The 24,907-nt window shown below is 44.7% G+C and overlaps 2 long non-coding RNA genes across 2 annotated transcripts; one reads left to right on the top strand and one right to left on the bottom strand.

Moving 5' to 3' along the window:
• Positions 1–44: 44 nt before the first annotated feature.
• LOC309346257 lies at positions 45–9,561 on the top strand. The gene is made up of 3 exons (XR_014158534.1): positions 45–533; positions 8,084–8,170; positions 9,353–9,561. It is a non-coding gene; the product is annotated as an uncharacterized lncRNA (long non-coding RNA).
• Positions 7,387–16,924, bottom strand: LOC309346241. The gene is made up of 3 exons (XR_014158513.1): positions 16,413–16,924; positions 12,548–12,691; positions 7,387–7,493 (listed from the first exon to the last, which is right to left on the bottom strand). It is a non-coding gene; the product is annotated as an uncharacterized lncRNA (long non-coding RNA).
• Positions 16,925–24,907: the final 7,983 nt, after the last annotated feature.

The following is a 24,907-nucleotide window of genomic DNA, read 5'->3' as shown; positions in this document are numbered from 1 at the left end:
TGCCTTCGGCTTCCCCTTTCCTAGGCGGGTTCTGCGCGTGCGTCGCGTTCCCCTCCTCGCCCCGCCCACCGAGACGCGCGCGGCCTGAAAAAATGGAGGCTGGGCGTCATGGCAACGGGATGCGGCTCGGAGATGTCGCTGCTTTGGGGCAGGCCGCAACCGCGGGCGACGCCTTTGTAGTGAATGTACTGTACGTCCAAGGGCGGATGTAGCTCGTCCCGCACCCGTTAATATGCAGAAATACACATTGCCCCTTCTGCGCCCCGTCGTTCACTATTTTTTCTGGTACCCCTACAGATTATGCGGGCGGCCCTTGGCTACAGCTGCGCCTTGCCAGGCATCTTGTGATAAGGTTCCTCTCCCGGTCAAAAGCACGATTATCCGTATGGTATATTTTCCTGGGGGTAACTGTCGGTGTATGCAGGGAGCCCTGCTTCCAGATCAACGTGCACCGGATTGCATCTCTGCCACGAAATTCTGTGCGTGCTCCTTGAGAGGCAAGTTTCACTGTGCTCAGAGGAATTTGCTCCCAGGTAAATGTACATAGGATTGCATCGGCGCAAGAATCCTCTGCAAATTTACTGAGAAACAAGATTGTTTATTCCAAGTACTGACATGCGTTAGCAGCGAGTTCAGCAAGACTCCCTCGGAAGTAGGCTTAGGCAGGATAGCAGCCCATTCAGCACATTTCATTATAAGTTTAATTAATTGGAAATCCCCCTGTATTCAGGATGGTGTGCATTGGATTGCTGCCTTGGGTGTAATATTGCACTATTAGTTGTTGCTGCAGAAGCAATAGTCCATAGTACCTTTAATAGACTTACTGTGGCACCAGAAGTTTTTGTGAGCTAGTGTCAAATCATATTCATGAAGTGGCAGATATATGCTTGCATGGGGAGTTGTAAAACAGAGCCAAAAAGGTCATAAAATGTGAGAGGTGCAGTCATTACTCATGCAAATTGGAAGGCGTAGAAGTCCTCGTTTCCATTTGGCTCCACCTGTTCATCATTTATGTATATATCTGCCAACTGAATGCATCTGATGTGGTGGACTCTGGTCCATGAAAGCTTATGCCACAATAAATCTGTTGAGTCTTTAAAATGCCCCCAAATTCCTTGTTAACTGGTTGTATCGCAAGGCTTAATTTATAGCAGCACTTAGCCCTAGAATCTCTTCTTAGGGATCACGTCTATGATAAGTGATATAATAAAAAAATGAGAGTATAGAGATGGGAAACCTGCTGGATTCCAAATCCCATCAGCCACAGCCAGCGTGGTCAACCGTCAGGGAAAATGAGAATTGTATTCCAGCAACATCTGGATTGCCACAGTAACTGCACTGGCCCGACAGCACTGGCTGCTAATTAGTTTCTGGGCCCAATTTAAAGTGCTGGTTTTGACCTATAAAGCCATAACCGACTCAGGACTCTAATACCTCAAGGACCGCCTCTCTGCATATGAACCAACCCTGCAAGCCTCATCTGTGCCTCCTCCATGAGAGGTCCAGAGGGTGGCAACATGAGAACAGGCCTTTTCTGCAGTGGGTGCCCCTTTGTGGAGACTCACCTGGCACCTTCGTTATATATTTTTCAGCATCAAGCAAAAACACTTTTTCTCCCAGGCCTTTGGCCAATTAAGCAATCTGGGCTTTTAAATGGGTGTATGTTTGTTACTATGTTATGTATTTTTGTCTTTTTTATGTTATAACGGCTCTGTGATCCTTGGATGAAGGGCGGTATAGAAATTTAATACACAGTAAAGTAATAATTCAATTGAGTACTTTTCTTTCATCAGACTGGGATTCTCAAGCACTGGCAGACCTGATTTATAAACACACAATGAAGTTGTGTTCAAACAATCACATCTCAGCGTAATTAGCCAAGAGGATCTGCTTGATTCTGAGCTGGTCTCAGTGCTGTCATGTGGTGGCATCAGCACCCATTTTGAGCTGTATACCAATTTGGTACAAATTGGGCTTAGTCATTCTGCTACCACCCCCACCACCCCCTGTGAAGAAGCAGCCACAGCTGTGTCACTCTCCAGCGTGTGGGATGGGTTGGGTAGGATTGCATCCTAACTGTGTAAGCCTTATTTTGAACTGTTTGTATGATTCCTTTTAATTGATTTTATCCACTCTATGCTTTTTTGTAATCTTTATGTGCACCACTTATAAACATTGGTGACTAAGCAGTATATAAACAGCTTAAATTAATAAACTGGGTCCAGCTTTAAAAGCCTGAATGGATTTGAGGGCCAGGCAGCATGGGTTTGCACACATCACTAGAAATCACAGCAAGATATGAAAATGACATTGAAGTTGTTTGATTGAAGGACACATCCAGTCTTCTGAAAGGGCTTCATTTCAGCATTGTATATTATTGATGAAATTCAACTTCCTTTCCTTTTCCTGAAGCTTAATGACTTGACAAAAAAAGGATCTTTTTGTTGCCTTCTGCTTTGCATACTGAGGGATTTGATGAGGTGACAATCAGAAAGCCCCCTGTGAGACTAGCCTGCTTTATTGTGCAAATTTTCCAGCCTTGATAATTTTCTGCATTGTTGTCTGACTTGGAAGAAGGAGCCTTGTCTCTGGATGCCTCTGTAGGCCTTGTGAGTTCACAGTGAGGGATGCTGTGCTGTGACTGGATCTCCTGAGGCAATTTTCATCTTCTAAAAGTAGATACAAGGGGCTCAGTTTAGATCAGGGCCACAGCATAGGGGGGAGAGGGGATTGATTGAATTCATATCCTTCCCAGCCAGGCGGACAGGCGCAGTACAGGTGCCTGTATATATATTTTCTCTTCACAGATAACAGCAGCTTTGATGTATGTGTGTGTGCTTTGGATCTGGGTCACGGCATGGGAGAAAGTATTAGATCTCTTTCCTCTCATCATGGAACATCTAGTTTGACACTCAGAATCTTCAATTATATTCAAGCCAATAATCTTCAATTATATTCAAGCCAATAAGTCTTTCTGTAGTAACATCCATTTTAACCCAGACTAAAAGTGCAACCCTATTATTATTATTATTATTATTATTATTATTATTATTATTATTTCTATTCTACCCTTCCTTCCAAAGGAGCCCAGGGTGGCAAACATCAAAATGTTAAAATAATGCAATTTAAAGAACATTACAAACATTTGAAAGTGATCACGTGCCCCACTGTTACTAATGTTAAGGTATCTTTTAGCCATCAAATGCCTCAGTAGACATTTTAGAACATTTTTAAATTTATCCTGAAATTTCCTTGGGGTAGGGGAGCACCTGCTTTGCATTTTAAAATTATCAGGTTCAATCCTTAGCATCTCCATTTAGGGCTGGGAGAGACCCCAGTCTGAAATGCTAGAAGAGATCTGCTGCCAGTTCACTGTATACAATATTTAGCTAGATGAATCAATGGTCTGGCTCAGTATAAGGCAGCTTCCTATATACCTAATAATGAGTGAGACAGATGCACCTATACGTTTCTACTCAGAATTGAGTCCCTGTTAAGTTTAACAGGGCAGACTCCCAGGTTAGCAGCAGCCTACAACAAATTCTGAACAGAAGGAACTCTGTTTTGAGCAATTTGCTATGCATCAATAAGGCTGCCTGGATAGGGTGGTCGCCCAGGTCCTATGGGCTTAGCTATCCTGCCCCCTTCCTTCCCTTTGGAAACACTGAGCACACTGCAAAATGCAGTGCTGAGACCCCAGCCTCCTACCCCAGCTCTATACACACCATACATTTAAAGCACATGACTTCCTCCAGAGAATCCTGGGAACTGTAGTTTATACCTCACTTAGCAAGTACAGTTGCAAGGATTCTTTGTCATGTACTTAAAACATATGATGTGTGCACAGCTTATTTTTATTGACCCCAAATATTTGTGCAAATTTGTGGCAGGCCTGAGTGCTCTGAGCACCCGGTGACACTCCTGTGCATACTGCAGCTGCTTTAAATTTAATTTTTTAACAAATAAACTTGGGAAGGTGGGAGGTTCCAGTTGTGTTTGTTTGGGTCCATGGGTGCATTTGTTGAGGATCACCATGTTAACAAAGCACAATGGCTTTAGGGCAATTCCCTTTAATTCTCTGTCAGATCCCAGAAGGAAAATAATTGTTAGCCTTGATAACAGAGAGGACAACAATAGAAACAGGTCACACAGGATAAGTATTAACCTTTGGACACAATATAGTCAATGCACTAAAAGTTGGGGTGGGGTGTACAGAAATATTTGAAATATTATTTGGCTGACTTGGCTTTTATGATAAGTAAAATATGGATACCTAGAAAGAAAGAAAGTTTTGGGAGAGCTGTTCTCAGATCATACGCAGGAAGTCTAATTGGCACAAACCCTCTGGAAAAGGGGTCTCTGCTCTCTCGGTGCCTGTGGACACATTTGCAAGCCAGAGAAACTGCAGTGATGACTACGCACATACCGCAACCTGTTTTATTGGCTACAGAGGAATGCTTCTTACAAGCCTTATTTCAGCAGGGGGATGGGCACATTCTGCGAGTGCCAGGGAAGACTCCTCCCTATAGGAGCATGCTGGTGACCCATGATCTGGAATTGCTGCCAGAGAATTGCATTTTGGAAGAAAACAGGCAGCAGGGGGCAGCAGCATCCCGTGAAAGCTTTTCAGTGGCGCACTTGATAAGCAGAGCTCAGAACTGCTAAGTGTTATGATGAAATGGCAAGCTTCCTTTCTTTGTTTATTTGCTTTTGCTGGCTAAATTTCAGAATAGCAGGAGCTGGTTCTCAGGGCATGTGTCAGTGACACATTTGCTCTTGAAAGCCACTACCCTCCCCACCACAAGAGAGACCTTCAAAGTAAGCAGGGCTTGTTGTTATCCTGCAAAGCTTTTAATAACTCAGATGCCAGAGACCACTGCCTCCTTTATGCCCCATTGCGGTGTTCAGTCTCAACCTGAAATATCTTCTGCTTAGGATCCAACTTGTCTGTGTGCAGAGTTCATATAGGGAAGACACTTTTAAAATATATAAATAGACAACGTATCTTCTGGGCCTTTAACAGTTATACAGTTATAACTTGCTACATGAAGCTTTCCCCAGCAGGGACTGAAAAAAGCTTCACCTGTTGATTTCAGCCTACCCTTCAGCTGTTAAAATCACATGGTCTCTGTCCATAAAACAATATGACAGCCCTAGAGAGATGTGGCTTCTTGATAGCTGTCTCACCTGTAGAACTTGCTTCTCCTAGCTAGATGCTTACTAAAGTCTGCAATTGCTATTGAGCTCTCTGAGTGGGCTGGCTTTGGAAAGATGAGGTTGAACGTCAAGCTGTCTTAAGTTGTGCACTAGTATTTTAACCATGTCTTATTTATCTGGGCTCTCAGGGTGGTTAGAAAGGTAACGAGATCAGGGCTGCCACCTGAATAAAGACATCTTAGTCAATTCATCCTATGAGCTGGATCACGAAATCCTATAGTCTAGTTACATCTGTGTGAGGGGATATGCTGCCATATCCTGCGGCTGGCATAACTTGAGCATAGGATTGCACCCTCAGCTAATTAAATTTGCAAATTAAAAAAAAATTCTGCAATACTTCATTCGTCTTTTAAGTGCTACACATGTGCGTTGTAGCAGTTATCATCTGCAGCGTGTGGCAAGAGGGTGCCTGCCACCTGCATTTTTTATGAGTATTAAAAATGATAGGCATGTTTTTAAAAAAAAAATTGCCACCAAATTAGGGATACCTCTGAAGCCTTAAAAATATATATATCTCTGATTGCTTGCTTTAAAAGTTGCTCTGCTAAAATTAGTATGTAACACCAGCAATGTTAGAGAAGTAGCATATTTCTATTTATTTGTTGGCATTATTTTGGCACTCAGGTGTCTCACAGTGACACATTAAAAATAGAATTAGCAAAGACATTAAAATCAAATATAAAAACAACAGTAAACGAAAGCTAGAATACTCATCTGAAAATATACTTAAAAGGAACAAGTCCTATCTACCCCACTTCAAAGATGAGCAGAACTAAGACCAGTGACCTATCTAACTACCCTCCCAATTAAAAACCCAAAGAGTAGGTAAATAAGTACATTTTTCTCTGGCACCTAAAGACAAACAACAATAGTGCCAGGCATGCTTCCTTGTGGAGAGCATTCCAGAAGTGGCAGTCATTAAAAAGGTCCATTCTTGTGGCGCCACCTTCCACTCTTCCCACAGAGAGGGCACATGAAGAAGGGCCTCAGATGACAAATGTAGTGTCCAGATTAGTTCATGTGGGAGAGGCAGTCCTCAAAATACAGGGGGTCCTGAGCTGCAGAAGATTTATAGCTCAAAACCTGTATTTTGTGTTAAGCCCAGAAACTAAGCATACCTTAATAAAAGATCAACAAATTGGACACTTCATATGGAGAAGTAGCACTCACCCACTTCTGAGACTTCTTCCTTTCTTCCTTTCTTCCCCGTTGCTCTTTTCTGGGAGGCTAGTCATTACAATGACCAGGACCTGGGAGACCCGTGTTCAAATTCCCACTCAGCTTTGAAACTCACAGGATGGCCTTGGGCCAGTCACTATCTCTCAGCCTAACCTACCTCACAGGGCTGCTGTGAGACTAAAATACAGGGTAAATGGTGGGGGGCGGGCACACACGACAACCATTGAGGAAAAGTGGGACATAAATATAATAAATTTTAAAAATTATTTCCAGAGGAGTAGCTGTGTTACTCTGTTGCTGCAAGAGCAAAGAATCATGTGATACCTTAAAGACACATTTAGGCCCCCTCCAGATGTTTCTTTATTTCATTCATACAAATTTGTGCTTTTGATGGCGTTGGGGTGGTAATACATGCTTTCAAAGCTGCTTGTAGCTGCAACATTTTGGGGGGGCAGGAATACTGCTTTGTTTTCAAACAGTGCTTGTCCTTTGGTTTCCTGATGAAACCCCGTAACTTTTCATACTGCAAATATTCTGGGGTTTGTTTGGTTTTTGTTCCACTTTTGTTGCATTATAGGTCTGGAGTGCCACTCTAGACTACAGTGATGCCATAACATTGGTAATAATAATAATAATAATAATAATAATAATAATAATAATAATAAATTTATTTATACCCCGCCCATCTGGCTGGGTTTCCCCAGCCACTCTGGGAAGCATTTCAGAACGACTAATAAAGAAGAATGATGTATGATGGTCCAGTATAGTATAAAGGTAAAGGTGACCCCTGACCATTAGGTCCAGTCATGGCTGACTCTGGGGTTGTGGTGCTCATCTCACTTTATTAGCCGAGGGTGTAGCATTGGGACTTTCATGGCCTTACCTGCAAGGGTAGCTTATAAAACCAGTCCAGAATGGGATCAGAACCAATGGAAGAAAAATGCAAACAGGGGAGTAGGGAGCTAAGTTCAGCCCACCTCCCAATGTTCTGGCAGCAGAACATTGAAAGTGGTGGATAATCACACTTAGGACTGCATCATAGTTGTATTTTCCAAGGATTGTGTCCAGTGCTAGTCCTCCTCACAGCATCAGACCCACTGAAATAAATGAACATGAGTAAGTTAGGTCCGTTAATTCCAACTGTACCACTCTGAGTAAAGCTTAGATTCTCAAATGTCTAAACAAATGTTGATACCTTTTTGAAGCAAGAACAGGTTTGCAACATTTGGGAAGCATGGAAGGTAGTAGAAAATTCCCTTAGGTACACTCATCAAGAAGGTGCAGATCAGATCAGTCAGCACCACGATTTGCAGAGGTAAAATTCCTCAAGCATCTCTGGGTTGAACTAAGAATCATTGCTTCTCTTCAGTACTTGAATTAAAGTGGGAGGAGGTCTGTTTCTGTGATGGACCCTGTAGCTGCTGTCTTCAGAAGGCTTTTGAGGGAGGAAGGCATGGTGTGAGTAAAATAATAATAATAATAATAATAATAATAATAATAATAATAATAATAATAATTTATTATTTATACCCCGCCCATCTCTTGGACAGCTCTACCTATCTTTGAACAATTTCTATAACAATTGGTCATTATTAGAACTACTCTTTATCTTTAACAATTGGTGTCCGAGTTGCCTCCCCCGGCTTCCATCTCCAATCCTTTTTCCTTTTGTGTCCTGTCTTTTTAGATTGTCAGCCCCTGAGCAGAGGCTGGGGGTGGGAAAGACTTCTGTGACCAGAGCTTCATCTCCTCTCCACCCTGAGACCAAACTTAGGTAAAGGTAAATGTACCCGTGACCATTAGGTCCAGTCGTGGACAACTCTGGGGTTGCGCGCTCATCTCGCTCTATAGGCCGAGGGAGCCGGCATTTGTCCGCAGACAGCTTCCGGGTCATGTGGCCAGCATGACTAAGCCGCTTCTGGTGAACCTGAGCAGCGCACGGAAACACCGTTTACCTTCTCGCCACAGCGGTACCTATTTATCTACTTGCACATGCTTTCGAACTGCTAGGTTGGCAGGAGCTGGGACTGAGCAATGGGAGCTCACTCCATTGCAGGGATTCGAACTCCGACCTTCTGATCAGCAAGCCCTAGGCTCTGTGGTTTAGACTACAGCGCCACCCGCGTCCCCAGAGACCAACCTTAACCCACCTGCAAATCACATGCCATCAGGTGATTGAGAGGTGGCTGGCCTTCCGCATCTGTCAAAGTTGGTCTGCAAGGCGGGGCGAAAAAGATAGTGAAAAAAGCAGGATTGAACTCCCCATCCATCAGCTGATAGGTGGGGAATTCAACACTGCTTTTTGCCCAGACCAGCTGCATTAGCATTTCTACCTGACATCTCATATATGACATCAGGTATGGGGCTGGAGGGTGTGGTTTGGGAGGGAACAGCCTGGTGTGACAAATGCAGATGGCTGGTGGGCCAAATTTGACCCATGGGTCAGATGTTTCCCACCTCTGCTTTAACTGATCGGTGTAAGCTGTTCAGGGAGCCATTTGTCCTGAGAAGGGGATTAGAAATGCTCTTAAGAAATTGGGGGAGTCAGAAGTTGTGAAATTCAGTAAGGGCTCCTCTACCTTTCCTTCCATAATTTGAGCACTGCTGCTTCCCTGCAAGAAACCAGGCATCCCCTTCAGCAGTGTGTGTGTGTGTGTGTGTGTGTGTGTGTGAAGGACAGACTGGCATCTGAAATGGGTGAAGCCAGGTGGGTATGAATGAAGTCCAGTCATTGTCAAAGTGCACCAGATGCAAGGCTTTCAAACCGAAAGGATAAGGCGGCCCTTTTTCAGCTCAAAAAGCTGTTGATTCACACTGTGTTCTTCTGACAGCCAAGCGGAAAGTGCCTTTTCCTGAACCTGGTTATTTATATACAAGAACTTGCTGGTGCTCATGCTAGGGGCCAGCATGATTGCTTGCAAAGTTATTCTCTCTCCCTGCTTTCTATTCACTCAAGGATGTTTCAGATCTGGGTGGAAGAAAATGGAGCTTGATTATGATCTACTGCAGGCATTCAACAGAACAAAGGCATTCATGTCCTTGTTTGGGAGTTTAATAAAGTCCAATGAATATCTAATTAAGTTTCAAATATCTCTGCCTCGCAGTCAGCATGGTTTCCAAAACCACAAACATTTGTGCAGGGTTTGTGTGTGTGCATGTGTTTTCCTCTCTGCTGTGATGACTGATTGCCTCTTAGCTATCCCCCCCCCTTAAAATGGTACTGAAACGTATCAACGCTGAATTTCAAAAAAATGGAGATGGGGAAGCTGGGACCAATTGGATGTTGTGTTCCCTGCCTGTTGGCTGCACTGGCTGCCTGGGGCTGATTGGAGCTGATATCCAACAACATTTGGAGGACCTTTGCTCAGGTCGTGCTTGCAGGTTTCCTGCAGTGGGCTGGCCACTGTGAGAACAGGGTGCTGGACTAGGTGAGCCAGTGGCCTGATCCAGTAGGCTCTTCTTATGTCACTGCTTCCCTATCCCGCTTCTTGCAGGGAGTCCACAGCAGCCACACCCTCTGACCCCCAGCTATGTGAGTACTTTGATCATTTGCTTTTTCATCACTTTTATATCCCACCTTTCCTCCACAGAGCTCAAGTTGGCAGCTGTGGAGATTCACTACAGTGGTACCTCTAGTTAAGAACTTAATTCGTTCCGGAGGTCCGTTCTTAACCTAAAACTGTTCTTAACCTGAGGTACCTCTTTAGCTAATGGGGCCTCCTGCTGCCACTGCACGATTTCTGTTCTCATCCTGAAGCCAAGTTCTTAAACCGAGGTACTATTTCTGGGTTAGCAGAGTCTGTAACCTGAAGCGTCTGTAACCCGAGGTACCACTGTACTTTTATCCTCACGACAATCCTGTGAGGTAAGTGTGACCGAGATATAGCGACTGGCCCAAGGTCACCCAGCTTCTTGGCTGGGTGAGGAGTTATACCTGTATCTCCCCTGTCTTCATATTTAACCATTTACACTATTTGTGATTACTTTGATTGTTCACAAACTATGCACATGGCACTTTGCAAGGAACAGTTCCGATAAGTCACTATCTACCAAGGGACTCACGCCCTGAGTGCTGGCAATTACATATGTTCCATTCGGCCCTATTTACTAGGGCTGGACCCTATTTTGCGGACATTACTGCCCCTGTTTTTGCAATGGTCATCTAATCTAGCCTCCAACCTAGTGCACTGACAGATGTCTATCCAGTCTCTGCTTAGTAAATGCTGCCAGGGAAGGACAGCCTACCTCCAGTGACGGCAGGCTGGTAAAAATGTTGTTGGTGTGAGTTCCTAGAGATGGCATTCTCCTGGGTCTGGCTCTCACCCTGGCATCTCAGTCAGTTTAATCTCCCCCCTCCCTTTCACTTTAACTTCTCTCTCCCTGACATGCATGTAAATGCACATAGGTGAAGACTTACACACACTTGCACACAGCTTGCCATTCTGCCTGATTCCAAGACAGCCTTTTGAACTGTTGATAGCAGATTGTCAGACAGGGCTTGTGTAACCTGTTGCACTCCAGATGTTCTTGCACTCCAAATCCTATCAGCTCTAGCCAGCATTGCCAATGGTCAGAGTTCCCTATCCTTGCTGTAGGACAAACCCAGGGGTCAGCAATTTTTTTCAGCAGGGGTCCAGTCCAATGTCCCTCAGACCTTGTGGGGGGCTGGACTATATTTTGAAGGGGAAAAAAGAACAAATTCCTATGCCCTACAAATAACACAGAGATGCATTTTAAATACGAGGACACATTCTACTCATGTAAAAAAATGCTGATTCCCGGACCGTCCGCGGGCAGGATTTAGAAGGCGATTGGGCTGGATCTGGCCCCCCTGGGCATCAGTTTGCCTACCCCTGGACAAACCTCTCCCCTCTCCAACACATATTTAACCAAAGGACTGCACACTTTATTGACTTTTAAAATAGCACAGGACCTGCTGTTGCAGAGTAAATGATCACGTCACGAAAGCAGATGTGTAAATGGCCTTGGAGAGGCTTGGGCAAGTAGCCCTTGGTGTGGGTGTTGAGGGTGTTAAAAGCTTGTTTCTATCTTTAGCTGTGAAATGTTGGAAGGGATGTAGTTGTTTGGTGAGAAGGGGAAAGTTCTCTGCACTCGGAGGCGTGCTCTCTTTATGCCTGCGTTTTCAGGCTAAACCCAGCGCTGAAAACAGGGTCTATGGTTGAACCCTGTTTTGCCCAGGCTCAAAATGAAGCTCATTCCTTGGAATCCAACAATTTGGTCGGAAGAGGCAGGGGTTGGTGGTTACCATCTGTTATTGCATTGTGATATTTGAAGCCATCTGTTTAACGGTCTGCGGCGTTAGTCTTCAGCTGCATTTGATGTTGCAACTAATATGTGCAATAAAGTGGGGGGGAGGTCAGGGTGGTGGTGGTGGAGAGTCTATTGACTGTGGCACAACAGTGAGCTTTTACTTCCACCTCACTCCCCCGTGCGTTGCAGATCTGTGATCTGTCTCCCACTTTCCCTGTCTGTTATGCCCATTCTTGACTGCAAGCCTTCTGGGAAGGTGTTGTGGCACTTGTCACATTCTCCTGCACAGTGCCTAGCAAGTTGTTAGCACTATAGGAATATAGCAGAACAGGTGAGCACCAAGGTAGCACTCTTGGGCACAACCTGAGGGTGTGGTGCCCCCACAGCATCGGCTCAAAAATCCAATTTATTTTGGCCCACAAGTCTACAAAGGTTGGCACAGTCTTGGGTGCAAGATCTGTATCACTGGAGGGCTGCAAAGTGCATACACAGCAATATATTGTGCCTTGAAATGGTCTGGTGTTCCATCTGAGCTTATAGATGAGTGCCTGAGGGCTTCTTCAAACACCTTTGCAAAATTGATTGCAAACTCCAGAATGGAGATGCTAAGGTTGTAAATTAATTCTAATTAAAATACACTGCCTGACTCTTTTTCAAAGATTATAGGGCTCTTCCCTCAACACACACACCAGATGCATATTCTCTGCCTATCCTCCACATTTAGATGGAGCGAACATCTGCAGCTGCCACCAGTGTGGATTTGATGCATTTGTAATGCGCATCTGATTTGCATCTTATCTGTGTTGTCTGCTCTGAGAAGATACCGGGGAGCTGGCATGCCTGCAATACAATGATGTGTGGCTGTGTTGAAGACTGCTACCTTGAAGAGGTCACCTTGCCACACTGCAAAAACCAAGATGACAAGGATCTTGTGAATCAAGATCTTCTGTAGTCTTTGAAGTGTTTTAATTGTTTAATTGTTTTGCATACTGCGCATCGCCTAGAGTTTATCGCCAGGAGTGACCTAAAAAGATATATAAATGAATGAATGAATGAATGAATGTCAGTTTCTCTTCCTTTATCCATCTTGTCTGGTACAAGAAATGTCTGACAATGATGATGTAATTCATTATCCTGGCCGTTGCACTAGTTCAGCATTAGTGGTCTCCTTTGATGAAGAACGAAAGAGAAGCATCTATGATTGCTACTATGCCAAGGCACAGGAACCAGTATTTGAAATTGGCACCCATGAATCTGGGTGGGAAAAGGCACTGCTGCTCTCCACTTGTATTAGCTGTTCCCAGTTAATACTGTGGTCCCTATGAGATAACCAGTTTCATATAACTAACATGCTTAAGTCTAAGCAATGCATGAAGGGGTTAATACCATAGAGTAAGCTGTCCTACCAGGCTTAGCTATGTCCCCCTGCACCTTGGGAGGAACTAGATAATAAAGCATTTGTTCTCCTCCAGTCTACCCTGAGAAGCAACCTGTGTCAACAGGTTTGAGTTGTTTGCTCCTGCTCAGACTGCATGGCTATCACCAGCCACCAATAATTTAGGAACTTTGATCACTTTGTAAGATCTAAGTTTTACTGCCAACACAACTTTTTTTTACTGATGTATGGAAAAACACATGAACCAGACCTTTGAAGAATTTGTAAGTGAACCAATTTCAACTTACGGAATGTGTGATTTTTTTCCTATGCTCCGGGAATTGGGAAACTTTGGAAAGAGAACTTTTAAAGTACTATTATTGTCTTAATGCATTGTCAGCGAAGCTCAGATGCTGACAGGAGAAGAAGGAGCAGGCATAGGGAGAGAACAGTTAGCAGCAGAAAGCAGAGAGGAGGGGGAGAGCAGCTGTAATCTGAGCTCTGACCAAAGGGACAGACAGATGTGTGAGAACTACGATAGTGGGCAAGATGTTGGAATACAGAAAATACGCTCTGCCGAATCTTGTAGGATTTCAAAAGTGGCAGAGATGCGTGAAAGATACCGGAAGAGAAGGTGGAGGCTTCTGTGCTGGGGAAGGAGCTCAGTCTGGGCAACTCCATCTTTGGGGAGGATGATGAGTGGAGGAGCTCCGTCTTAGTTTGTTGTTTTAGCAATAAATCTGAAATAATTAACAGCCAGAGTCATCTTGCATTTGTGGGAGAGACCAAGCCTTAAAATAATAATAATAATAATAATAATAATAATAATAATAATAATAATAATAATTTATTATTATTATTATTATTATTATTATTATTATTATTATTATTATTATTATTAATTTATACCCGCCCATCTGGCTGGGCTTCCCCAGCCACTCTGGGCGGCTTCCAACAAAATATTAAAATACAGTAATGCATCAAACATTTAAAAGCGTTCGTTCCACAGGGCAGGCGCCACTACTGAGAAGGCCCTCTGCCTGGTTCCCTGTAACTTGGCTTCTCGCAGGGCAGGGAGGGAACCGTCAGAAGGCCCTCGGCGTTGGACCTCAGTGTCCGGGCAGAACGATGGGGGTGGAGACGCTCCTTCAGGTATACTGGACCGAGGCCGTTTAGGGCTTTAAAGGTCAGCACCAACACTTTGAATTAGGCTCGGAAATGTACTGGGAGCAAATATACATATATGATTATCAATAACATACTATATTCTGTATAAACTCATTCCAATTGCACGGGTTGTTTTGGACCTGGAAGAGGGAGGAATGGGGGTGGAATGGGGCAGGGCAGGCTTAAGCATGCTCCGCTAATGTGTACTTTAACCGAGAACGCAACCCCTGCAGAAATGGGGAGTTGCCTGGTACTAAATTAGATGTGGCAATGGTCTGGCTTAGTATAAGAGCAGATTCCTATTTTTCCTATGTTCCTATGTTGAACAGTTTTTAAAGAAGATTAGAGAAATTCATAGACTCATAGAGTTGGAAGGGACCCTGAGAGTCATCTAGTCCAAAACCCTGCAGTGCAGGAATGCTTTGGATTTCCTGGATGATGAGCCTATCAGTGGCTACTACTCATGAGAGTTATCTATTGGAGTCTAGTATCAGAGGGCAGTATGACAGAGGCAGGTGCAAGAAGCTGGGGCTCATTAACAGGAGTGCTGTTTTGCTCATGCCCTGGTTAGCCTGCATGAAAATACAAGACTAGATGGGTCCCTGGCCTGAGCGAACAGATATTCTTGACTATATTGCAAATCTTGGCTGCGCAATGTGCTACCACAGGGAAGATGACAAAAGACCTTTGGATTTTGTCACCCAAGCCAAACAGTCAAGTCAAACAAACACACCCACCCATGCAGATCCACAAAGCTGCATTCATCTTTCGGAACAGAAAACAGAGCAATGCCTTTTACACAAGGGGTACTCAATGCAGGGTTGAGTTGCCGCCTTCATACAGTAAGAAACGCTGGAGTACCAAAGCGCAACTCTGTGAAGAAGCCCATCCTGGCCCTTTGAGGGGAGGACCAGGGCCAAGGTCAAATTTAATTTTTTTGCTGCACCTTGAGTGAAGTGCAAAAGCACTACTGATTTAAGCTGCTTACACTAATCCTCACCTTCCTGGGTCACTTCCAGGCTCTACTTTGCACCCTCTTTGGTGCTTTTGCCTGGCTAGAAATGTGTCCTTGCCTGGGTGGAAGGCCAAGATGTGTGTCAGTGTGTGAAGAAACTAACCTGCTGTAAAATGCACACAGGGCCGTCTTAAGCATATGTGGCGCTGGGGTGCAAAGATCTGCCCAGCACCCCTAGGTTGCCCAGAGTTGTTGACCATTTTTTAGGGGGGGACACCCCAAAGTTGTTGTCCTTTTGACCTTTTTTAGGGATAGAACCCCCAAAGTTGTTGACCTTTATTAAAAGTAAATAGTTATTTACCTTTGGAATAGTTATTTACCTTTAGGGACTCAGAGCGCCAACTAACGGGGGTGCCAGCGCCCCCCCCACAGGGGCTTATGAAGGTGGGTGTGAGTTCCATGCTGGGGGGAACGGCTTGCAACTCCGCTTGGATTTTGCAACAGAGACAGGAAATGAAGAGCTGTCTGTTTTTTCTTGCTGGCTTGCCTGTGAGGCAACCCAACGGAGAACCATTCACAACATTTCTGTGTTTTGAAACGCATCTTCCTCCGTTTTGCAGGAGTGGCATCAAAAGAAAACCAAGCCAACTTTGTGGGATGAAGAAGGTGGAGTGTGGGGTCCGAGTAGTCCAATTATGCACAGCTATTCCATCCTCTTCTATAGGTACTTTATGGGGGAAATGTCCTATGTGTAGCCTTTCCTGACCTGCTGTAACCTCCAGCATTTGGGGTCAAAAGAGAGTGATTTAAAACAACTGTTTTTGAGACATTTCATTCCGAATCTGCTGGACAAATCCAGACAGAGGATGATGACAGGTGGGTGTCCTGCCCCCCACAACATAAATCCTGGCTACACCCATGGCAGAGAAAGTAGCCTACCATAACAAAGGTACAGTGGTGTACCTCGAGTTACATACCGGTATGCTTCAGGTTACATACGCTTCAGGTTCCAGACTCTGCTAACCCAGAAATAATGCTTCAGGTTAAGAACTTTGCTTCAGGATAAGAACAGAAATCTTGCTCCGGCGGCGTGGCAGCAGCAGGAGGCCCCATTAGCTAAAGTGGTGCTTCAGGTTAAGGACAGTTTCAGGTTAAGAATGGACCTCTGGAATGAATTAAGTACTTAACCCGAGGTACCACTGTATAACAGTCATGCATTGTTCCTCCTATTTTTTCCTGCAGCCCCACCCACCACCGGGATGCTGCTCTCAGAAGGTTCTCCAGAAGAACCTTCTTATCTGATGAAAAGGGAATGAAATAGGTCCCCGCCCCTGCCCTAGGGCATTGTGGGGAATAAATATGGTGGCTCCCAGCACTTTTTAAAGCAACCACTCAAGAATGCTGCCTGTTCCTCTTACAGAGATTGCAGGACATTCAAGTAGGCGACCATACCACTTCCATTCTGTAAGCTGCTCAGCACGCAGCTGTATCGACATATGTTTGTTTATTTTGTTATACGTTAATTAAATTTGTATAGTCACCCATCAGTAAATATTCCCTGGATGCCTTCCATAAAAAGGAAGGGAAGGAGGGGAAAGAAAATATTGACAATATAAAATACAATAATTAAAATTAATAATAAACAATAAAATACAAATGTATGAGAGTGTGTAAACCTTTGCTGCTGCAAGGACAGTGCTATACACAGTTTACAACCTGGGTTAGGGGAACAACAAACGAAGTTTCCTACAAACAACAGAGTTTCCTACAAAGTTTAAAAGCCTGGGTCTTTGCCTCAAATTGAAACCACTGCAGAGTCATCAGATGAACCTCTCTGAGGAGTCTTTTATGCAGCTGGGGTGCCACTACCAAAAAGGCTCTCTCCTTGGGAGGCCCCTATCTCACTTCACTTGGCAGTGGCAGCAGAGAATGTGGTTTGACCGACAAGCATCTGAGGGCATGGAGCCTAGCAGTGCGTACCTTTAACTCGAGACATTTCCCTCCCCTTTTATGTCATCCTGAACAACAACATAGCACAGCTGCATGGGAAGGAGCTGAGCTTTAATATGGCACCTGAACCAATTGCCTCTGAAAAACACTGCTTGCACTCTGCTGCCCCATTCTTACTCTGGCACATTACTCAACTGCAGTGGTAGGTGGTGCCCATTGGAACTGGAAGGGCAGAAAGCAAGGAGTCTGTTATGTACTGAGTTGAATAGGATCCAAAATGCAGCAGTCTGATTGGTCCTAGAACAATAGCATCCAAAATGCAGAAGTCTGATTGGTCCTAGAACAATAGGATTCAGAATGCAGCAGTCTGATTGGTCCTAGAACAATGCAGCAGTATGATTGGTCTGCAGGAGCCACCCAATCTGGCTCCAGATGGAAGTGAATCCACAACCTGATTGGCCTACAGGAGAATTCCGGAATTAGCCAATCACGTGCAGCCCATTGTGTAAATAATGTATATAAAGTAGATACTTTGAGGGGACTTTCATTCTTCCTCACCACTATGAGCTGAATAAAGAGCATGAAATCCACTCTCGACTTTGAGTATATTTCAGAGTCCAATTGCAGGGGGAGCCAGAGCCAATTGCAGGCAGAGGCAACAAATTTTAATTTCGACCCGATCCTCCTCCCTGCTGTGTTCTACAAAGGCAAGGCTGAGTCTACGGAGGGGGAAGGTGGCAGCCAGGGCAAACCCCATGGACTGGTTCTAAGGCAGGCAGGTGGGTAAAGGCTGACTGAAGGCAGGCCATGGCTTTGGGGACAATGGCCCCTTGGCCCTACGGAACAACTTCCATTGCCCAAATGTACAGTACTGTGAAAACCGCAGACCTACTTTCTAGCTAAAGCTGTCAGGATTCTGTTCCAAAGGACCAAGGAATTCTGAAATCTGGGTCACCTATTAAAAATGCAAATGACTCCAAAGTGCATATATCTTATTACTTTGCCTAATACGTTCATCATAGGGAGGGGTAAGGAGTGCAGGAGGAGTATTCCCTGGTCTCTGGAAGTCCTCTTTCTGGTTCTGAAACCTCACCAGGTATTACTCACGCGTTTCCAAGCAGAAAGGGCTAGGAGCTTGCTTTTTAAAAGCAAACAAATTAAAAACAGCGTTGGCGTGCTCAGTTTCGTGCCCGCTGCTGAATCCTGTGCTTATACAAACAATACAAAACAACAATAACAATAACAGCATTGTGTATTTGAGCGCTGCTTAGGGTTGTGCAGCCGTAGCTTGTGTCATAAGAATTCTAAGGTATCAAATATAGAATGAAGGCCGCTTAACCTACAGACAGTTGTTTTTGGCAGTGCAGTTCCTATTATCGCCCTGCGTTTGCTAGTTTAGGGATGATTTCAGGGCTTGCCACTTTGCAGCTTGTTAAACCCCCGTTTGAGAGAACCTAATGCACTTTGATGGCTCTAGCCTGAAACATAGCTGACAATCAGTGTAGCTCCTTTAGTGACTATCTGAACAAATTGCCCAGCTCCATTGTTCATTCAGAACCTTGCCACCCTGTTCAGGAACCAGCTGTATCCTTGCTGATCCCCCGTTCAATTTGTATAGTAATCGGTTCTTGTTTTATTACGGATGTTAAGCACTTTCATTGACGTGTTGATTTGCACTTTCTGTTTTATTTCTGTGCTGTATTGTCTGTAAACCGCTTTGAGAGTTACCGAGTTACCCTACTGAGTGAGAAAGAAGAAGAAGAAGAGGAGGAGGAAGAGTTTCAACTTGATATCCCACCTTTCACTCCCCGTAAAGGTAAAGGGAACCCTGACCATTAGGTCCAGTCGTGACAAACTCTGGGGTTGCGGCACTCATCTTGCTTTATTGGCCAAGGGAGCCAGCGTACAGCTTCCTGGTCATGTGGCCAGCATGACTAAGCTGCTTCTGGCGAACCAGAGCAGCGCATGGAAACGCCGTTTACCTTCCCACTGGAGCGGTACCTATTTATCTACTTGCACTTTGATGTGCTTTTGAACTGCTAGGTTGGCAGGAGCAGGGACTGAGCAATGGGAGCTCACCCCGTTGCGGGGATTTGAACCGCCGACCTTCTGATTGGCAAGCCCTAGGCTCTGAGGTTTAACCCATAGTGCCACTCACATCCCTTTACTCCTCTTAAGGAGTCTCAAAGCGGCTAACAATCTCCTTTTCCCTTCCTCCCCCACAACAAACACTCTTTGAGGTGAGTGAGGCTGAAAGACTTCAGAGAAGTGTGACTAGCCCAAGGTCACCCAGCAGCTGCATGTGGAGGAGCGGGGAATCGAACCCGGTTCACCAGATTACGAGTCCACCACTCTTGACCACTACACTAGGCTGCCAGAGTGCTGGACTAGGATGTGGGAGACCCTTGTTCAAATCCCCACTCAGCCAAGAAGCTTGTTAGTAACTTTGGGCCAGACACCTCCCTTGCAGGGTTGTTGTGAAGTGAAAATAGGAAGGGGAAAACTATGGGTGTCACTTTCAGCTCCTTGGAGAAAACATGGGATATAAATGTGAATAAATAGTTTAATTTATCATTATTATGAATATTACGGCCATACTCTCAGTCTCCTTTCTCTGCATCCCTGTCCTGCTGCCAGAAGATTATGCACGGATCTGAGTAGAATGACAATTTCCAATTTCCAAAAGTGTAGCTATGAAGGTTTTTTAGCATCTTAAGGGCTTGAAGGGCTTTCTGTGCTGAGGCAGCATATCAAAGCCCTAGCAACAAAACAAAAGGAAGCATGCCCCAAGATGGCAGCATAGTCTTAAAACAACAACACCCAATGTCTAATGCTAATTATGCAACTCACGAGACTTAAAAAAAAATGTTTAGTGGTATGACAAGCAAGTTAATTCCTGGCAGTCCAATTATTCTGTTTACCCCAGGCACTGTGTGTCAATATGCACATGCAGCTAGGCGTGTGCATGCATGTGCACACATGTGCCACACATGAGCCTTGGAGCAAAAGGAAGAAAGCAAAAGAAAACAGGGCACAAGAACAGGCTGGTAGTGCGCACAGGCTGTACACAGTGTAAAAATAATATAAAATTGTGCAATCTTGCAGAGCAGACAGAACCCCAGCCCTCTGGATTTATTTTTCAATAGGGTAGAAGCTCTTTTTTCCTGTCCCTGCGGATTGGCATTAAGAGTTCTCTGGAGATGTTCAGCTTTGCTGGCTCTTGGAGATCAGGGAAGAAATCGGGATAGCATGACTTAAGAACCCCGTAAGAGGCAAAAGGTCCATGTTGCTCAGTTTCATGTTTCACTCAAGTACCAGCGAGAGGCTTCCAGGAAACAATATATAGCCCTCTCCTCTTGTTCTCAGAATAAATACACTGGGTCATACCTGTCTCCCCCTATGTCATATCCAGAGCTGTAGCCACATTTTTTGCCTGGGGTGAAGCCTCCAGAGGAGCGCCATTGAGGCTCCCAGCCTGTGTGTGTACACAAATGTGCATGGGGTGTGCCAAACTGAGTCTTTGACCGAGGTGAAATAAAGCCTAGTTTCGCCCCTGCCATATCAGGCTGTCAGTCTTGGCCAACAGCGTCTGCTCTGGCTGCCCCCATCATTTGCTGCCTGGTCCTTTGAACTGGAGATGCTAGGCAGGGACTGAACCTGGGACCTTTTGCATGTGCTGTATTGTGATCCGCCACTCAAATGCAAGTTGGATTGCTGATATCCTGCCCTATTCTGATTTGCTTCAGTTCTCGAATCTCCCCACTGGCAAAGAACGTGGGTTTCACACCTTCGTAGAAGCCTCTTCTTGGACCCTGATAGTCTGTCACAGGACTAGCCTAGATAGTACCAGCATAGCTGGATATTACCAGCATAGCAGAGATCCAGAAAAGAGGAGGGATTAATCCACCTATTTCCTCAGCGTATGATGAGCTGTTGTGGTTAAACTGTTAAACTGCTGTTGCTGTTAAACTATGTTAAACTGGGGGGCAGGGGGTGTGTTTCATCTCTGCAGACATTTGGGAGGGATGTCAGTGGAAGAAGTGGGATACAGGTTGCGTACACACCATACATTGATATCATGTTTTTTTTAATTGTTATTATTATTACTAGTGCTTTTTTCTAAAAAAATGTTCAGGGGTACTCTCATTTTCCTACTCATATTGAAATACTGCCCCTCAAAGATTCACAAAATGTTTAGGGGTATGCGTCCCCCCAGAAAAAGCACTGATTGTTGTTAATAATAATAACAATAATAATAACAATAATATATTATTGTTATATATACCCAGGGGTCTCAGGGCGGTTTACATAATAAAATCAAGATATAAAACCACAAAATACATAATAAAAATTAAAACAAGTTATAGCATAAAGCTTCTCCCCAATCCCGAGAACTGTACTTTCCCCTTCACAATGCTATAGTTCCCAGCACCCTTAAGTAACCATAGTTCCCCAGATTCTTTGGGGAAGTCATGTGCTTTAAATGTGTGCTGAGCGCCCAGTCACAGAGATCATGGCAACAAGCTGAGAGCAAGCTGTTAAGAGCTGGAGAGAAGCTGCAGTTCACATACCTGGCAATAACTAGAGCAAGCCAAACGCTGTTTGGAGAAGTAGTCTCTTCATGTGAGAGGAGCAGAGAATAATCCCATCAATGAACAATTGTTCCAGGCCAAGAAGTGCATGAAGTGGCCCTTTGTCATGAGCGTTTCCTGTTGTTGCACAGCAGGCTGGGGTTTGTGTATGTTGACCGCTAGTCAGCCGCTGAGAAAAGGTGACCGGGCTCAGAACGATCCATGATGCAATTGAAAGCAGGAGGCAGCTCGGGAGTCATAACATTTGTTCACAGATCTGCCAGGGGTGTTAATAAGCCAGGATTCAGCGCTGGCATCTGTTCTGTGATGCTATGGCTTCTTAAAACATGCCAAGACACAACATCGGAAACTGCCTTCTAGCAAGTCAGGTCATCATCGCTCCATCTGAGTACAGAAGAGCCTTGCGGAATCAGGCCAATGGCCCATCTAGTTTCACAATGGGTCTCCAGGTGCTTATGAGAAGCCCCCCAAGCAGGACCCATGAGCAAAAGCGCCCTCCCTTCCTGTGGTTTCTAGCTCCTAGCATTTGGAAGCATACAGACTCCAGCCATGGAGGCAGAGCACAGCCATCATAGCTAGTAGCCATGGATAGCCCTATCCCACCCCTAAACTGGTTGAATCCTCTTTTAAAGGCAACCCAATTGGCGGCCATTGCTGCCTCCCGTGGGAGCCAATTCCATAGTCTAATTATGTGCTGCGTGAATACTTTGTAAAATCTGCCCTGAAAGTTTCCACGTTCAGCTTCATCGGAAATCCATGAGTTCTAAAGTTACAAGCAGTGCTATTTTTCTAGAAAAAGAGGTGCTCTGGAACTCACCATGAACGCCTCCCTCGTTCTCTTGGAATGGCGTCCACCTGAGAGGTGCCAGAACTGGGTTTTATTTTTTTGTTTAAAGAAGCAGTTTTGCAAGCCATTTGAAACACCTCTCTCTCTCTCTCCCTGAAATCCTGGAGTGGGCTAGAGAGAGAAATGGTCTCATCTGACAGAGGGAAGATGCCATATATCAAAGTAAAATATGACAAAAGTTGGAAGTTACAGTGGTACCTCGGGTTAAGTACTTAATTCGTTCCGGAGGTCCGTTCTTAACCTGAAACTGTTCTTAACCTCAAGCACCACTTTAGCTAATGGGGCCTCCCGCTGCCGCCGCATCGCTGGAGCACGATTTCTGTTCTTATCTTGAAGCAATGCTCTTAACCTGAAGCACTATTTCTGGGTTAGCGGAGACTGTAACCTGAAATGTATGTAACCCAAGGTACCACTGTATTTCCCCCCCCCTCTCTCTCTCACACACAGTGTCTCCTCTGCAACAACTGTACACTTCCTGGAAATGTGAATATATCCCTGGTGGTGGTTGTTTTCCAATTCCTCTTTCAGATGTTGTTTGTCTGCAGGTATTAAGAGGTCCAACTGCTCATTCCCAAAGAGACCCTTGGTACTTCTTGACAGCCCATTTTGCACTTTTCGCTGTGCCCTGTACACAGGATCACGTAATACTTTACATCTAGGAACCAAGAATTATTTCTTTGTTGCCTCCTGTCCAAACCCTGAGCCGTCCCAGAGCTGCTTACTTTCAAGAACTTCGCATCACATTCCTGCAGGCCATCCTTCCCCTATTAGGTGCCCTCTAGAAGTTTTGGATGGTATCAGGCTGGAGAAAGTTGCTTCAGTCATACTCTGAGACCAAGCTGTTGTTTTACAGCTCCAGTGCAAGCATGTAATAGGGTAACTGTATCTGAACAATAATTATTGATTGCATTTATATGCGATCAGGCAGAATGCCTTCTTGGTAGTGGAACCCTCTCTGTGGAACGCCCTCCCATGAGATGTCAAGGAGATAAAGAACCACACAACTTTTAGAACACATCTGAAAGCAGCCTTGTATTGTGAAGTTTTTAATATTTGACATTTTATTAAGCTTTTGTGTGTGTTGGAAGCTGCCCAGAGTGACTGGGACAACCCAGCAGATGGGCTGGTTACAAATAATAATAATAATAGAAATAATTTTATTATTACCCCACCTTTTCCTCTAAGGAGCTCAAGGTGGCGTACATCGTTTTCACCCCCTCATTTAATCCCCACAACAACCTTGTGAGGTAGGTTAGGCTGGGAGGCGATGACTGACCCAAAGTCACCATGTGAGCTTCCAAGGCGAAGCGGGAATTTGAACACTGGCCTCCCAGGTCCTAGCCAGACACTCTAACCGCTACATAAAGGTAAAGGTACCCCTGACCGCGAACCCCTGATCGCGGACGACTCTGGGGTTGTGGTGCTCATTTCGCTTTATTGGTCGAGGCAGCCGGTGTATAGCTTCCGGGTCATGTGGCCAGCATGGCGAACCAGAGCAGCGCATGGAAATGCTACATAACACTGGCCAATATTAGGAGCCAATAGCATTTTTTTACTGGAAATCCAGGAAAACTGTTTTATCTCCTGCTTGACTGAAGATCTATCCACAACACAAACCTGTATTGTTTCATCACAGGTACACTGCGTAAAATCAGCAGTTTTGAACTATACATTAGAAGCTGTGTTCATTTTCATATGTTGTTTCATTTTTCTAACACAGCTGTTTTTATTTTAATAAATGCTAGGCTAACTTGTTTTTTAACATCTTCTTTCATTGGTTATTTTATGCAACCACTTGGAGGTTTTCATGAATAAAATAAATACATTTCACACACACACAAAATATAGCTGTGCTGGCCCACAGGAGGGGGGGAATCCAAAATCTTGAGTTTTTGTGAGGATAATGTGGAGAGGGTCAGAGAGCCACCTTAAGCACCTCAGAGGGAAGGAGGGATATAAGTGGAATTAAAGCTATGCTCCTAGGAAAACACAATCAGAGGTCACCACTAGACTTTGCATAAGAGACACATGGGGTGTCCAGTTTTTGAGAAGTTGCAATAAGATCAAATTTTACAAGCATGGCAAAATGGCAGCACAGACAGGGGTACAGACAGGTCAGGAGAAATTTTTAATTTGCTGTTCAATGTGAACGACCGAAAATCTACCCTGTTTCGCTCTGCTCTGAATTCTACATCTCTGTCCCATCTGCTTCTCCAGAAACACTTCACCACAAAGTATTAAGGCAGCCAGTTAACAAAGGCTTTGTATTCCAGAGCATATAGACACACAGGAATCAGCAAACCTGCTGAGGTAAGCAAGTCAACTCCTCACTAAACCATTATCACAGGAAGAAA

This window comes from Podarcis erhardii, assembly GCF_964252035.2.
Source record: "Podarcis erhardii genome assembly, chromosome: 7".
Classification (NCBI taxonomy): Eukaryota; Metazoa; Chordata; class Lepidosauria; order Squamata; family Lacertidae; genus Podarcis; species Podarcis erhardii.
Note: the sequence above shows the minus strand (reverse complement) of the source record. Positions and strands in the feature narration are given on the sequence as shown.